This window comes from Cynocephalus volans, chromosome 5 (assembly GCF_027409185.1).
Source record: "Cynocephalus volans isolate mCynVol1 chromosome 5, mCynVol1.pri, whole genome shotgun sequence".
Taxonomy (NCBI): Eukaryota; Metazoa; Chordata; class Mammalia; order Dermoptera; family Cynocephalidae; genus Cynocephalus; species Cynocephalus volans.
Genome location: NC_084464.1, coordinates 115,184,778 through 115,202,819, shown reverse-complemented (window position 1 = coordinate 115,202,819; position 18,042 = coordinate 115,184,778).

The following is an 18,042-nucleotide window of genomic DNA, read 5'->3' as shown; positions in this document are numbered from 1 at the left end:
TTGCTTCAGGTAATCCAGGTATCATTGGTGAGAGCTGGGAGGAAACTAATCCTCTGGATTTTCTTTTTTTGACAAACTTTTATACTAATCTTAACCTCTAGACTTTTACATTCTGGTTTTAATTCTTGATAATCAGGGGTTTGTAATATTAAGCACAGATGCATATGATATGCTATGTTTGACTCAAAGTAATCAGACAAAACAGTGTGTGTCTACATATATATATATATAAATTCTTACAGTCCCTGTTTTTTTGCCAATTAGACATGAGATAGGATGAATTTCTTATGACCCATGCATATAAATGTCAGCTTCCTCTTGCTGCTTCCATTTCCCCCAGAGTCTCACGTTTCTGATTATTTCTAAGAACTTCTTGAAGAAGGTATTAGGAATAGATCATTCATCACATCCTTTCCCAAGTATGAATCTGTGAAACACGGAAGAGCTGATGACCTAATACTGTTAACAAAAACAAAATACCACACGTTTGATCCCATTTTTTTCCTTATCACAGGAAGCTGGGGAGAGAATTTTGTTCCAACAGGGAATAACAAAGGCAGTTTTTCTCAGGATTTGTATATACCACCCCCCACAAAGTTGTCTTTTAATTTTTTTTTTTTCTGTAAGACTATAATCAAGACACAAAAATGCACAATGGGAGAAGTGGGTGAACAAGTTTGTGTCATGTTAATTATGTATTTTAATAAAGATTAGTTTTGGAAATAGTTCTATGGGTATAATAACAAATTGCAGCTGGAATAAATAACATTGAGGATGCAAGAACTTTAAAAAGAATTTATAAATTGCAAACAGTTATAAGTGTGATCAGCCATTTGAAATGGAAATGAATCCAATTAAAGATGAATGACAAAACATGATGGCAGAAGGTCTCTATGTCTTGATGCTCTGTTTGTAAGCTGTTCAGACCACTTAGACCAATGAGCCCTGGTCCAGTACCCAAGAATGATTTTTGACCCACTGTTCTAAAAACTCATTCCGTGATTTGACAGCTTGGATTAATAGAACAATAGTATCAATGAAGAACACTGTATTTATTTCTTTTCTCATAATTAGGCACAGTCATCATAGTCATTTACAGGATGTTCAGGGCTGATGACTGTCCTGAAATACAGATCTATTATCTGTATTTCCCCACCAGCAAAATGCATCCTTTTATATGTGACCAGCAAGGGATGCCTTTTTGAGGAAAGGTGTGACAGAGTGGTGAAGATGTTGGTAGGACAGGGTTATGTGTGGATAGCATGGTCAAAGTTGTCCATCTTTAAAATCAGATAGGTGCAGGTTCACATTCTAGTTCTGCCACTTACAAGTTCTGCTACTTTGACAAGGCCTTTTTTTTTTTTTTACTTTTATTTTTCCCCCTAACTAAGTTTTATACTTCTTAAACAATACAAAGAACTATTTTTTTCCTCCAGAATCATTGACCAACTACGCCAACATTGAATCAGAATGCAGGACATGCTCAGAGTTTATTTGCTGCCAGAAAGCTTCCCTGGTTTGCTAGTCCTTTACGGAAACTATTCAGGAAAATATCACTAAGCAAAGGAACTCAATAAATCATCACTATACTGTTGTCATCCATGCATTCAGGAGCTCATTTGCATTTGCTAAGGCATCTGTCTTCCCAGATTTAACACAAGCCACCCTGGCACTGGAAGAAATAGAAAACACCTGGATAACCGAGAGGGTGTGGACAATCCTTTATAACTCTCAAAACATATACATAATGACATAACGAATAATTAGAACTGATTAAAAAAGTAAGAGGAATCTTTCTGGGGCAATGAGGAGGGAGAGTTTCCCTGGGCTGATAGTTTGTGGTCATCACTTCTGAAGAAGCAAGAATTCACTAGCCCAACAGTGGTGCAAAGATCAAGCTGTTACAGAACATACAACATTTTCTTCTTTAAAAAATAATAAAATAATTGAAGGACAAAAATATTTTTATTTTATTTGATAGCATTGAGCATTTACTATGTTTAAAGCACTATGCTTGGAACATCTGGGGGGTATGGTGTCATGTAAGATTCAATCCTTTTTCTCCAGGAATTTATGCTTAACTGGTGAAAGGGCCACAAATAACTTTAATTCCAGGTAGAGTGGGGCTAAGCATTGTGCTTGGTTAGAATTTGGTGACCTTTTAGAGGAAGAGCATGGGAATCCTTGACGAAGTAAGTGGCACTTGAACTAGGCCTTGAAAGATTATAAAATTTGGAGAGAGAAGTGCAGGAGAGAATAAACAGTAAGCATGTTGCTGGACAAAGGGAAGAGTGTAAAGGGGATTTAGGTGTGATTCAGAAAGGACCAGGTTAGTTTTCTTGAACTAGAGGACTTACAGTGGGACTGAAAGAGAAAGCTGGAAAGATAGGTGTTGCAAGAACATGGAGATCCTTTGATGTTAGGCTGATGAGTTTGTCCTTCATACAACAGGGAATCATCTTTAATAAGGAAACACTGAGGGGTTTTGAACCAAAAAAGGCGTGATAATGACCAGTGTTGTAGTAGTTATAATTTTGGAGAGGCATATGGCTGGTTCTTCAACATGTTCTTCATTATTACCCCTCTAAGGAGCCTTTTTAGATATTTTTTTCTCCTAATTGCTGTTCCCACCTCCACTATATTTTAACTATACAGCTGCTTATATGATCTATATCTAAATCTCTCTCTATATATATCTGTGTTTTATACAAGACTGATTCTTTTGGTTCCCATGAGGTAATTTTTGCTCCCTTGGGGTGATTTCACCTCCATGGAGAATGTGTGAGGTGAGAGAAGGATGAGAGGGGGGAGAGGCAGGCAGAGAGTCAAGAGCCAGCAGTATTGGTGCAACTGACTGTGCCCACCCTGTTCCCTGGGCTCTCATCATTCCCAGGCAGGCTCACCCTGCAGTTCCCAGCTGTGAGACCTGAAACTCCTTGCCTCTGGCTTTCTCTAGCTTCCAGGGTCTCTGTGGACCATTCAGAGCAGTTCAGAAAGGGAGAGGAGTTAGTGACTCCTGAGAACAGGCCTAGGATAAATACCTTGGTTTCCTTGTACCCCTGTTTGAGTAACTAGGTTTAGCATTGCACTCCAAACAAGACTGAGCCCCAATCACCTTTGAGGTTCCCACCTTGCAACAAACCCTTTATTGGCTTCCTTCCCATCACTGTCTCACTTCTATTTCCTTTTTGACACTTCCTGAAATCATTTCCCAAATAAACCATTTGTACTCTCATCTCTGTCTCAGGGTCAGCTTATGGGGGGAATGCCTACTTGCAAATGCTTTATACTTCAGTTCTTTGTCCATTTATTGTAACATGGAGATCTTACTCTAAATCAGCAGTTCCACAGTGATTTTTTTCCCCCAGGAGATCTTTGGCAATTTCTGGAGACATTTTTTTTGTTACAACTGGTAGAGAGGAGGTACCACTTGTACTTAGTGGGCAGAGACCAGGGATGCAGCTAAACATCCTCCAGTGAGCAGGATGGTCTCATACAACAAAGGATTATATGGCCCAAAATGTTTTCACTAGCCCTGAAATGCAGCAAACTACAAAGCTACTCATTTAAGAAATATTTAATAATGAGTCAACAGGGTAAAAAGAGGAAAAATACACAATTCCCAAATTTCTACTTTATCAGGAAACAGCAATGTCTTAACACTTGAAAGCAATTATTTGACATATCTGCCTGATTATTCCTCAGGTATCCCATACAATCCTGTTCATTGAAAGGTGATCTATTACATCTTGTTTCTATCATTGGCAGAGATATTCCATTTTTTAAAATCTTCTTTAATTTCCTTTAGTGTGTTTGAGCCTTGAGTAGCTGTTGAGATAAGGGAATACAACATTACTAAGCTCTTAGCGAGTATTTATTACAGGAATAAATTTGTAGAAGGGTGACTTTCTTGGTTTCGAACCCAATGAAGAGCTGTATAATGTTTGAATTAGATTTTTTTAAAGGAGTTACCATTATCCCCGTTCCCCCAAATCATAACAAACAGCAGGCATATTTAGATCATTCTTACTAAAGAGAATAAACATTTATTGCCAACTGTGAAAGGGCAGATTTGATGACTGATGGAAGAATCACACTGCTTTGTCAGTTCACATAAATAATAATTCATCAAAGAAACATGTGTTGATGAGTTCAGTCTGGTTTGTATTCAAGCAATAGTTCATTCTTGGGAAACAGCTGAAGTACCTGAACCTCATTTTAAAAATCTCTAGCACATTATCTAAGCATATAAACAATTTCTTAGCTCATGTAATAAATCTTATCAGAAAGAGTAAGAATTTTCATGCTCAGGGATGAATATAGGCTGCCTAAATTTACCTTGAGAAAAACACATCTGAATGCCCATGAAAGTCTGACAAGTACCTCAGAAATATAATCTGCATTCACTTTTGCAACAGATGCTTAACAAAGTAGGTAAGGGGTCAGATGAGTGTTTACTAGACACTAAGAAAAATAGCAAGGTATGGCTGATCAACTTTCTCTAATCATTGTTTAGTGAGAAAGGATAGAATGTGATATTTTCTCTGGTAAGTATTCTACCCTTGGGCCACCCCAATCCAAAGACCCTGTGTGCTGCTGAAAAAAAATTGATGGAATCTGACAAGCCAGTGTGTGTATCTGGCAGCCAGGTGTCTTGGTGTGGGTGAGACAGGAGCTAACAGATCCGACACATGGAAATATTATTCCCAGATGCTCCCCAAAAGTAAAGAACAACTTTCTTTCAGTGACCTGTCCTTTCAAGATGAATCCTAGGGCATATGCACTGAGAAGTTAGCTCTCTGAGAAGAAGCAATGCATCATGGGGACTGCTGTGCCAGTAAAAATAAGCATTTCTAATGGGCTCTGTCCAGTTCCTTAGTAAAAACCAGTGGGCTGTGTCTGGAGGTCATTCAAGGCAAATGAAAGAAAGAAATCTTCTGATGTTGAAGAGATAAGGAGGAAAGAACACACTGAGGATGTATGGTGTTGATTTTAAACTGAAGAGAAATGTAGCCAGGCTGAGCCATGTCACGGTCAGTTATGGCCCTTGCTACAAAAGCTGGAATGGAAAAATACATAAAACCAAAAAGTTAATGTCCTTCATGTCAATGCCCTAATATCCACAGCCTCTCAGATCTCAAACTCTTTTACGTCAATTGAAAACAAATATAAGTCTAAGAATATTTTTATGCTTATATTTAGGAATTTAGGAAACTTTGGTACTCAATATGAGTTGCATTAAAAAAGCTTTTTCAATTTGTCAGTTCCACAGATTTGTCAGCATTCTTTACTTTTTCTGAAACTGAGAATACAATATTTGTCTTCATAATTGATTTTGTGTTTCTAGATTACACATTCTGAAAATGACACACAAAATATGGAGAACTACACTCTCAGTATCTAAATCCAAGTTGGTAATGGAACAATTTAGGGAAAGTACAAAGATATTAGACAGACACAGTTTATATTAAGCAGGTTTCAGAGAAACAAACCCAAGTTGTGACAAGACTCTATGGTACTCTAGTACTCTCTGTCCTGTACCCAGTGTCTAATAGGTAAGTTTGATTTGTCTCTTTTTATAATATAAATTTATTTTATTTCTTCACTCTATTAAATGAAATTGGCATTGATTAACTATGAAAAATTAAGCAGATTGATGTGTTTCTATTTCTCATTGTTGTTTTCTAGCCCTTTGTCTTCTCTTACCACTCTAAAGCAAAGAAAAAGATTATTTTATGAAAAAATATTTTCTACTGAAGTTTCTGGTTACGGTAGTCTAGAACAATCCTGATAATATTTCTATTGCCCCAAACTTATTATTACAGGTTACATTTCAGGTTACCTGCCTTTTTAAAATTTTTGACTAGAAATTTAAAAAATAAATAAAAAAGAATACGTTTAACTCCTGGGATTTAAAAACTTGTAGTCAATTTAACCCAGGCAGTATTACTTTTGCATTGCTCTATATTAAAATTTCTGTTGGCTTATAAAAGAATAAAAAAGGCATTTATAATTTTCTTTCAATAATGAAATATAATGAATTAATTTTGCTCATAGCACTTCCTTATTTATTCATTTTTATATTTCATATATATATAGGATACTAGTTTCTCTTGTTTAATTTTGCTTTGAAGCTGTGTCACTTTTCAATTTACTATCTTTCAGCTCCAAATACATCCTTTCTTACCCTGCTTTGTGAAAATTTAACTGGACTCTGTAAACATTTCTCCTTTGCCAGCCAGCATGATATTAGGCTTTATAACTAGTGGGACACTGAAAGGTGGTAATAGCAGGAAGATACTTCCCTTTCTGGCTCCAGTTCCCTACTTTTTAATTCAGTGTAAGAATAGGGCAGTTTCAGCCACATCACCATGCCATGTTTCCCCATCCAGGGGCAGCTTCTAAGCAGCTCTACTGGTCCATACCTGTGGTTGCTTTGTTGAGCCCTCAGAGTACAACCTCTTTGAAGAATCTCAGTCAAGGGGAGGCCCTTTCCTAAAGTCTCTGATCCCTCTGGTATCCACTTTCCTTTAGAATAGACATAGTAGCTGCTTTTTTGCACCTGCAAATTCTGGGCTGCTTAGAGCTCTCTTAGTAATTAACCATCTTTCACTAGTTAACAATTTTTTATGTTACAGTTTTCCTATTCAAAGTACTGATGTAGTTTCTGTCTCCTGATGGGACCCTGACTAAAGTTGTGTAGAAGTCTTTTTTTTTTTTTTTTTTTTCTGTTTCTGACTGGTAAAGGGATCGCAACCCTCAGCATGGTGTGGTCCACACCACACTCAGCCAGTGAGTGCACCGATCATCCCTATATAGGATCCAAACGCGCAGCCTCGGCGCTACCAGCTCCGCACTCTCCCGAGTGAACCACGGGGCCGGCCCTAGAAGTCTTTTTAATGTACGCATATTTAAACCACCTAAATAATTTTTAAATTGCCTGAGGGAGAAAAGATCTGCATTTAAAAATTTTTATATCCCCTTCAGGATTTTACACAGTGCACCATATTTATTAAATGCTTTTGACTGACAACAATGAATCAAAAATGACATGGACATCAAGAATCTCATTGTCTAGTAGAAGAGAAAGACACAGACAAGTAACTTTCATTTCTAGAGTATGATAGGTATTGCTATGGGAGAATGTATAAGTTACAGTGGCAGCACCCTCATGTTGGGTGGGGCTGGGGGTAGGAATCAAAGACTTCACAGAGAAGTGGTCACTGAGATGCATCTTCAAGGATGAAAAGAGGGATGGTCCATGTAGATTAGGGAGAAAAAGGCAATGCAGACCAAGGAAAAAAGCTATGAGATGTCAAGAATATTTAAAGAAAAACAAGGCCAAGTTGAGAGATGTCAAGTACTTCAGCACTGTTCTAACTTGAAGGATGCATACGTGTGTTTGCGGGATGGTAATGTGGGTCAGGCAGGAGGCAGCATTAAGCACAGTGCAAACTGAGGCTGGAGGGGTGGACTAGCTCTAGACCAGAAAAGACTTTGTATATCATGCTAACAGGTTTGGATTTTATTTCATGGGCAACTATGCACTCAAAGAACACAAAGGATATGAAGACATTAAAGAAAGTTAAAAATTGATCATTTGTTTTATGTACCAAGTATATTTAATCCTTCACTATGTGGAATCTGCTATAAAGCAGATTTATTTATGCAAATAAATTCAAATCCTCAGACTTGCCAGTCAAGTTAAAAGAGGATAGATGCTCATATGTAAAATATTTAAGTATTGGGAGGTTAACAAGAAGTGCTAAATTGAATGATAAAGATCAAAATGTGCATTGGAGTTTGAAGCAAGAGAGGCTGGAGTAATTAGGAAGAGGATAGAACTTGGGCAGGGCCCTAGAGCACCGGAGGGACTCATTTTAGAGGAAAGAGCAGGAACCTTTTAGCAAAAGGGAAGCAGGGCCACAGAATGGTTTTGGCAGCAGAAGGAAGCCTAAGGGGAAGGGAGTGATGAGAGAGAAGGTCGAGAATGTAGGACCGAGCTCTGGAATGACAAACCTGTGTCACTGTGCATCTACCCCCTGCTTCCACAGCCATGCCACCTCTCTTGTTTCTGCTGGGCCCAGAGGTAGCTCCAGATTCTTTCTCAATCCATTGCTCAATGAGCCTTTTCCAATTGGGAGATTATTCTTGAAAATACCATTAAAAGTTTTTGACTGGAGGATTGATGATTATAGAAGACTTTTCTGATTGTACAGCCGTAGATAACGAATAGAAAGGGGGATCCCCAAGGTGGAAGCCAGAAGCTGTTGCAATTTTTTCTTATATATAAATTATGTTTCAGGAGTTATGAGGCTACATGTTTCAGCTGTTAGTTTGGTAGATGCATATAAGGAGTATTTGTATTGAATTTACATTGATTCTATCTCCAAAAGAAACAAAGCCATAACACATCAAATGTCATAAACGAGAATGTCATGCTGAAAAAGCATTGTTTTACATTTCCATTTTTCCCTTAGGATATGGTTGGCCTCAGTCATAAGAACTAAGAAATCTCCCTGCCTGCCTCTTGGCCACTAAGAAAACAGATACTGGTTCCCCAAGCCCGTGATTAAGAAAGAAGCTGGAAGAACTTGCAAAGGAGTTTTCAAGACTGTGAGTGCCCTTGCCAAAACTCGGTGGAAGAGTCTCTAGAGAAACAGAGGTCATAGAATTTTAAAGGTTTGATTATTTTTTAAAGTTTTTACTACCTTCCCAGTAAATATTGCTTTACTTCTTGATTCTTACTAGCAAATTGTCATTTAGCACCCAATAATTCTCTTATTGAAACCCAGAGAGTTATTATTTTCAGGGATGGGTGAATTTAACTGCCTTGCTCTCTCACAAGTTTGCAAAGTATTTCAGGGGACAAAGTTCTTCTCATTTTGTCCCCCTGAATATATTCCCCTTTTATCATGAAACATAAAACCTTCCCTATTAAGAATCAAATATACCATAAGAGAAAAATACCTCAGGGCAAGGTGCTTGATCTGTGGTGACAACCCTAGACCTAAGTTCTTGGCTTGACTCTGTGAAGGACTCACCAATTCTGTGACGCCGAGACAGTTATTTAACCTCTTTATCTTGTCTGTTTAATTAGTAAATGTGGATACATTTTTTTTTTTCTCTGACTCCTTACAGAACTGTTATCAGGATGAAATGAGATAATAGATGTTGAGAGTGGTTTTGAAAAATAAAGTGTTACAGAAACATAAGAAATTCTTCTGTTATCCTAACTTATAGTTACCCTCATACACCCTAATAACCAAGAAATATAGATGGTGTGTTGGGAACTGTTTGCCCAGCGTAATGAGGTGGGTGCATGGCAGTATATGCAGTGGACTGTTTAGGGCTCCAAGTGCATGTACAGTGATGTATGTCAGCCGGCAGACCAAAGATCTCCTGCATGGCTGCGTCCTCATCTTCATTCATTCAGCAAGTATTTATTGCATGCCTACCATTTACCAGGAATTATTCTATGTACTGGAGATATTGCATAAAGAAGAGAGATAATGTGTCTTCCTTCATGTAGTTTATATTCTAATTGGAGGAGACATAAAATAAACAAGTAAATAAGCAGTATGCCAGATAGTGTTATATGTTATGGAATAAAATTAAATAGAAAAGGGAAATACTGGACAGGGGTCAACAAATTATGGCTAACTGGCTAAATTTGGCTTGCTGCCTGGCTTTGTAAGTAAAGTTTTATTGGAACATAGCCACAACTATTCATTTACATTTTCTCATTAGCTGCTTTGAGTTAAGTAGTTGAGACACAGACCACCTGTCCCACAAAGCTAAAATATTTATTCTCTGGCTCTTTACAAAAAAGTTTGAGACTTCTATTATTGGCAATCAAAGGCCCTTTTGAGGAGTTTGACTTTTACCCTGGGTGAAATGGGATGCCAGTGGAAGGTTTGTGGAGTAACTTGATCTGACCTGTGTTTTAAAAGGATTACTGTGATGAGAGTAGACTCAGGGGCAAGAGTGGAAGCACAAAGACTAGTTGACAGTGATTGCAGTGATGTAGAGGAGAGAGGATCATCCTAGGGTAGCAAGGATAAGAATGAGGTGATAAGAATAAGATTGATTTCTGGATACTATTTTTAAAGGTAATGCAGTGAAGGATTTTGGCCTGAACAGTAAGGAAGGAATTTCCATCTACTGAAATGGGGAGGCAACAAAAGAAGCAGGTGTGAGGGTGGAAATTAGTTTGTACGTAGTAAATTGGAGATATCATGTAGGCTTCTAAGTAGACATGCCAACAGTGCAGGTGACTAATATGAGAATGGAATTCAGGGTGAGGTCTACGCTGGAGATTAAAATCTTATGGTTATTAACACGTAATACAAGTTTTCATGCCATGAGACAGAACAAAATCACTGAGAACACTTTCAAGGCTTTAGCTCTCCATTTTATTTTGTCAGTGCCAGATGGCCTCTGTATTTGCTGGACAAATAGAGAGAGCTTTATGTTGTGGGGCATAATATGATTCTTGCATATTTTTTGGTAGCTATTCAAGTCAGTGTCCTGATTCTACTTTTATCTTCAAGTAAGCGGGAAAGGGAGAATTTGAGAATTTAAAATTTATACATTGGGCCTAATTTTAAAAAGCAAAATTCCTGCAAGATGTGTCTGCTTCAAGAGGTTAGGGTAACTTTTCCCAGGCACACTTTCTCAGAATGGGTAAACAGGCAAAGAGGAGAAATTACGCTTACTTAAAACCTACTGATTCCAGGAATTTTACCAACAATGGGTCATTCTACAGCTCTGCTTTTGAATTTGCAAAATTGGGATGGAGTTACTCCAATATTTCTATCATTTTTTTTCTTCCAGATGAAAATTCAATGAGGGCCTTTTCTGGCTCTGACTATTTCAACATTTCTAATATCAAAGAAAAACTGAAAATAAAATTCCAAATTAGTAAAAACACATTCTTGACTTTTATAAGTTCCCTTTCAGGTCACTTCTAAATTAACATAATATTTATCAGAACAGATTGGTCTATCCTACTAATTGATGTTCTTTTTCCAAGGCTAAATAAAATTCAGTAAAGCATCAACATGAAAAATATCAGTCGTGCAAATTTTCCGGCACAGTAATGATTACTTTTATTTAAAATTGGTGTATTTGTAACTATGAACTATGCAAGATCAGGGGACAGGGTATAGATTGTTCAGCTCTCTTGGTTAAAGTATACAGATATTACATATAGCTGAGAATAGAAAGAAAGGCGATCCAGAGATGGAGAAATTAATCTGGAATCACTGCTAATACCCAGAGCCAGGTATCTCAACCATGGTATTGTTGACACTCTGGGCCAGAAAATTTTTTGCTTTGGGGAATTGTGCAATGTAGGATGTTTATATAGCAGCATCTCTGGCCTCTACCCACTAGCTGCCAATAGAACACCCCCCTTGCCTAGTTGTGACAACCAAAAATGTCTCCAAAGATTGCCAAATGCTTTCTGGAGGTGGAGGATAGAGGTGGGGAGAGTTCAGCACCAGTGACCTAGACGGTAAATTCTATTTCCTTAGTCTGGCATTGGGAGCCATCTATTGCTTACCCTCAAACTTTTCCAAACTTTCCCTCCCAAAATCTCCCTTAAAATGCCTGGTCCACTTACTATCCATACTAAAAGTTTTGCTTCTTTTGGAGTACATGTCTCTGAAGACACTCACCCCCTCCCTTATGGAATTCTATCCTTTTTTCCTAGCCAAGTGCTACCAACACTTATGAACCCAATGAAGTCCTTCTTGCTTCATGAAATTCTAGCATCAATTGGCTCGTCTACTTCTTGTTTTGCAGCTGAGGACAATGAGACCAGATGGCCATTGTTTACCAAGGTCATAGGGGTTACTCCAAAAGCAGGTAGTAGAACCCCAGAGCCCTGCCTCTGAATCTACTGTGTTTTCCATCTGCTTATTTTCCAGATGTCTCTGTTCCACTTTACTTTCACTCTTTTCTGAAACTCTTAAAGATTCTGTTCTTATCATTCATTTTAGTAATTAGAGTCCCTCCACATAGTACCATAACCATGTCATTTAATATGCATGTAAGAAACAAGGTTACTTATAAGGACAAAACAGAAGAAAATTATCAGTCAACTCCACAGATTTATCACAACTTAGGAACAGGAATCTAATATTTACAGAGGAGGATTTTTTTTAACTCAATATATTATTTAAGGAAAGTTTTTCACATTACCACTGTCCAATAGAAATATGAGACAAGTATAAATTTGATAGTTTTTAGTAGCTACGTTAAAAAAGGAAAAAGAAACAGGTGAATTTAGTTTAGTAATATATTTCATTTAGCCCATTATATGTAAAATGTTATTTCCATATATAATCACCATAAATTATTAATATTTTACATTGTTTTGACTGTATCAAGCCTTTGAAATCTGGCCTGTATTGTCCTCATACACTTACCCACACCTCAATACAGAGTAGCCACATTTCAGTGCTCAGTGTGTTAGTGGCTCCCATATTGTACACGGTGGCCCTGAGTATGTTTCCCCTGCCTCAAGGATACTGTTGTGTTTAAACTACTTGATCATCAAAAGCAAACTCAGCCGCCTCCTGGTACACCTGCTTCTGCTAGCCCCTCATCTGGAATAATGCCGGCAGTATCCCCTCCGAGCCAGAGGCCCTTGAAACATCTTGTCTCAATCCCCATCTTGGGCTTTTTTCATATCCACATCTGTTAGGTCTCCAACCCCTGTCAATTGTGACACAAATTTCTCAGATCTCTTCCTCTTCTGTAAATCCACAGTCACCACCCCCCTTCAGGTTCCAAAGGGCTTCCTACTTCGTTTTCCTATCTGCAGCCTCTTGTCTGGTCCACCCACTCTCTACACTGCTGTGCGTGTGGCATGTGAACACAGACCTGACCGTGCCATTCCCCAAGCCTCTAACAGATGTCAGGATTCAATTCTAACACCCAGCCCAGTATTCAATAAAGCAACAGAGTGCTGTGCCATCATTCTTCCGGCCTTCTGGTCCCTCTCCCCCATGCGTACCTTGTTTCCAGTGCTGCGGGCCATAGTCCATTCTCTGAAGACTTTGTATACTTTCTGCACTTTTGCTTGGGGCTTTGTCCCTCTGTCTGTGATGCCCTTTACCCTCTTCAGTCCTTCCTTGCTTGTTGAGGTCTTACTATACTTTTGTAACAAAGTCAACGGGAAACTCCTCTGGGAGGCCCTTCAGGATTGTTCTGTCCCTCCCTCCCATCTCGTCTGTGTCCACATGTGTCTCGGGGTATGTGTGTGTTTTGAAAAGCACTAACACTCAACTACTAATGCACTGGGAAATGCATCTCTGGTCCTTTCTGTGCCCCTTTCTTCTGCTCTATGAACATTAGCAAGACAAATTATTCCTCTTCCTAAATGAATTCATTGCGTTGGAATTGTTAACTTATTTAGATACTTGTCTAGGAGTCCCTTAAAACTGAAGAGACCCCAAATTGCCTTTGAAGTGGGACTGGCCCATAGTAGGAAATCCACAAATGTTCTTGGTTGAACCCACTATGTCTTCTCTGTGAGATTTAAAATGAGTCATGGTCTATGAGTCATCCTTGAGCACATCCTCCACCCTCAGAGCTGGGAACCCAGGCACACTCACATGCTCTGGCACCTACAAGAGGACACAAACAGGGACAGGACATGGACACATGTTCACCTGTGCAACTAGTTAAAAAGCTAACCCCGCCTAAATCAACCCCTACATAACTGTAGCTAGAGAGAAGCTACTCAGCTGTCTAAGACCCAGATTTACATAATATTGTGAACCACATTTTTAATCAAATACTTTGAACAAACTTATTGGTAAATTGAAATATTGACTCTTTTGAGGTTTATCTTTTCTAATTTCGCAGTCTCAAATTTTGGAGCTGACCAATGGACAGTGAAATAACAAAAAGTAACTAGAAAAAGAGGAAATGGCAGGAGGGATCATTAGACAAGATCACATATAATCATATATCCCTATATAGTTTTTAAATTTTAGTCATCACTGTACTCCAGTAACAATGATGATATTTTTATTATTTAATTAAAGTTAGTGCTATTTTTAGGTACTGGGTTTGGGAGCTGGAGGCATCAGGTAGTATATCTTGAAGGAGAAACAGAAGTAAGTGGGTTGCAATTTGCTTCCAGGTAGCGTGGCAATGAGACATGTTGATGACATTTAGTTGGTTACATCAACTAATTTAAAAACAAAATACAAAGGTAAAATTGTCATCTGTAAAGGATATTTTCATTTTTTAAACACATTCCTGTGGCTAAGGCTAAAATTGACCCATTTGAGGTTTTCTTTAAATAGAAACACTTCATAATATTTGAGCAGAACATGTCAATGCATGACCCTCATGATTTCATATTATTTTTAAGGGTCAAATCTAAAATAAGCTTTTTTTAAAAAAAAATTCAATTAGTAGTGATTTTATACACTGCTTAAGCCACATTATTTCTTTTAATTTAGGAATATTTTATATGTTAAATATAAATCTTTTATGCTTGTAATTGTAAAAGGAATGGATTTGTAGACGATGTATTCAGTTTGGGTCCTGGCTTCTCTTTTGATGTTAGTTTCCAAGATTCTTTTTCTTATGCATATGTACAACCCAGACATGACATCTCACTTGACCCAAATTCAAGACCCAGTTCTTTCAAGAGGTTCAGGAAGGTTGATTCTTATCTTCACGTTGATGTAGGAACTGCTTCGTGTAAATAGTAATTGCTTCTGTATGGCACCAATTCTAGATAATTATAGTTATTGCTTTTGGCTGGAGAACAAAGACACAGAAAAACATGCAAAGACACAAATCTGGGTGGGGTTACTTGGTTCAAGGACTTTTCTTTATCAGTCCCATAGGGGTATTGTTGTTTGGTTCCTTGGTTAGTTTGTTTTTCTTCTAGACATTGTGAAGACCAAAAACAATTAGGAAGAGAAGGAAGATGGTATCAGTACTATGGAATTCATATGTCATGTTGGGCATCATGTCAGGTTCTTTACATGAATTATTTCAATTTATAAAAAATTTATGAGTTAGGTATTATGTTGAACCCCCAGCCCTCAATTGTAAAGATGAAGTAAATGAGGCTTAGAAAGGTTAAGTCATTTGTCTAAGGTCCCAGAACTAACACATCTTAGAGCTGAGATTTAGCTCATTTTCCCTACTGTGTAGCACATGACCTCCTATCATGTCAAGATCGAGTCACATAATCTGTGTGCAATACACTAATCGTTAATTTAAGTAAACTTAAGTAGACACACATGGTGTGTGCTGGAGCTGATTTGTAGCAGCTCAGGAGAGCTGATAGTTCAATTTTCAAGTGCAAATTGTTACATATAAACATTAAAAAAATTAAATTCTATCAACTTAAAATTTAATAAATTATATGAAAAACAAAGATAATCAAAATTCAAAGTTCTTAACTTTCTAATTATTTTTCTACATTTTACCTTTATCTGGGCTCTTGAGATTATTTATGTCCATCATGACTGTTTGGTGGAAATACCATATGTTGGTGTGCTCCTGTGCATGACTTCTCACCTCCATGTTTAATGATTTCACATCACATCAGTAGCTGGAAATTGGCCCTCACCCCAAGAGAGCAAAGTGTTAATAGTTACCAGCACACCACTGCGCACAGCTCTTACAAATAATGTGCATACTTCAATTCATTTATGCTTTCTCTTTGTGTGAATTCATGAACATTCAACACATATATACTTAGCACTCACAGTGTGCTAGGTATTGCTGTACATACTTCCACCAGCACTATCTCATCTACAGCTCTTAAAATAGCTGTAAGGTAGATATCATGATTCCCATTTTATAAATAAAAAACTGAGATTTAAAGTAAAGTAACCTTTCTAAGGTCATACAGCTAGTAAGTAGTGGAGCACAAACTTGACTATACATAGTGTGAACTTATACTTCACAACACCCAGCTGCAGTGACTAATTGCGGGGATAGCCCAGGACAGGGTTGTCATCAAGGGAAAACATTTTATTAAATCTCTGCCTGCTGTATTCATTTGAATGAATAATCAGCACATCCATTCAAGTGCAACGTGACAGTCTATAATGTTGAATAGAAAAATGAAGGCTAGAATAGAGGATAAGAGTTGCTGATGGGGGAAAGGACAAAACAAGTAGCAATCCAGACTAGCTGTCTCATATGAGAAAAATATTTGTAATGTCCTTGCACTGCAAACTGGGTGATACAGGCACACCATTCTAAGTGCACAGTTTTCCAATTAATTTTTTTGTGTGTGTGTGACTGGTAAGGGGATCGCAACCCTTGGCTTGGTGTCATCTGCACTGCACTCAGCCAGTGAGTGCACCGGCCATCCCTGTATAGGATCCAAACCCGCGGCCTCAGCGCTCCCAGCACTGCACTCTTCCGAGTGAGCCACGGGGTTGGCCCCAATTAAAAATTTTCCTAAAAATAAAAAGAGCTGATGGTACTCATTCTTGAGTTGATTATACTATGGGTTGTAGTACTGATACTCTGTAGTATAGTGTCAAGATCTTTCAAGGAGGAAATTTTAGTGGGCTTAAATGCAAAATCTTAGTTGTTGTTATTTTCAACAGGCAATTTTATAGGTCAGTAACACAAACCCCAGAATTTTAGTGGTTTAATACAACAGCACTGAGTAAGCAAGGTGTTCTTCTTGCTCATGCCATAATCTAATGCAGGTCAGATGTTGGTGGCCTAGTGGTTCTCCAACAGTGTCTTAGGAATCCAGCTGCTTCTATTTTGCAATGACTCCATTTCAGAGGTTTTCCCTTCCAGCCAGGAAGTCATTGGAGAATTCATATCTGTTCTCAGCAGTCTGAGATCATACTTCCATTCACATTCTTATTGGTGAGCATTCAGCCACATGGCCACAGCCTAACTGCAGGGGAGACTGGGAAATGTAGGGAGCATGGGGACAGCTGATGCTGGGGACGGTCTTCTCCATGTTCCCTGTGGCCTACAAAAGCTTCCTTTTATTCACCCACTCTTACTCTGCTCTCTAGTCAAAGTAGATTTCTGTCTGCCAAACACATCAGAAGAAATGAAGCGTGACTTATTAAGAATATATCTGTTCTTTTCCTAATGGCAAGATTTAGACAATACAATTTGAAATCAAGTTGACAGAGAATAGTCAGTGTAGTTGAGTCGCTTTATTTTCAGAGTGTTTTCTAAAAAAAAAAGACTGTCAGATTTCTTATTATGTTTGCTCTTTGGCATTTAAATCAGGGAACTCTAGAAGAGAAGAATATTAGAGAAATCTATCATGATATTTTTATGTTTTGGCCAATAAACCACTGTTTCTAAAGTTTAACTTCCCTCTTTGTGTATTTTATGTAAATTTCTTGCTTCTTTAATTGGCAACATTACAATATTTTATTGAAGAATTTAACATTTATTCATTTTCGTGGGCTCTTGGACATTACCTCTTTGGAATTCCCAAGGCCCAGTGTAAAATTTAGCCTTTTAAATTAATGTGCAAGCTTCAACAGTAACTCCTCCAGAGTAGCTAAATAATCATTAAATATTAATATAGGGTTTATATAACCCATTTCTAATCTCTATTGCAAATCTCATACTAAACACAGTTAAAAGATAAGATAATGGTTTGCCAGAAACTGAGAGGGGTCCTAGGACACAGTACTTTCAAAACTGAAACTAGGGAAATTTCAGACAAATCACAATGAGTTGGTCATCCTCTGAGTGTTCCTCCTTGAAATACAGATTTGGTTTTTCTAACTGACTTTGTGATTTTATCTCAGGATCTGCTCCTTGTTTTACATATGAGAAATGGATACTGTGACATAGTATCTTAGGCATATATAAGAGAAAGAAAACACAGGAATTTCAGCCAAATGGAGTCCTGATAAATATGTTTGGAGGAATGGAGGTTTTATCTTGGGAGAGAAGATTCATCATCAATAATCTCAGTGGAGGAAGTATCCAGTTTTCACAAACAGGTCTTTATACCTAAATAGTTTCTCACTTGATTTTAAATTAAGATAATGTAAGAAA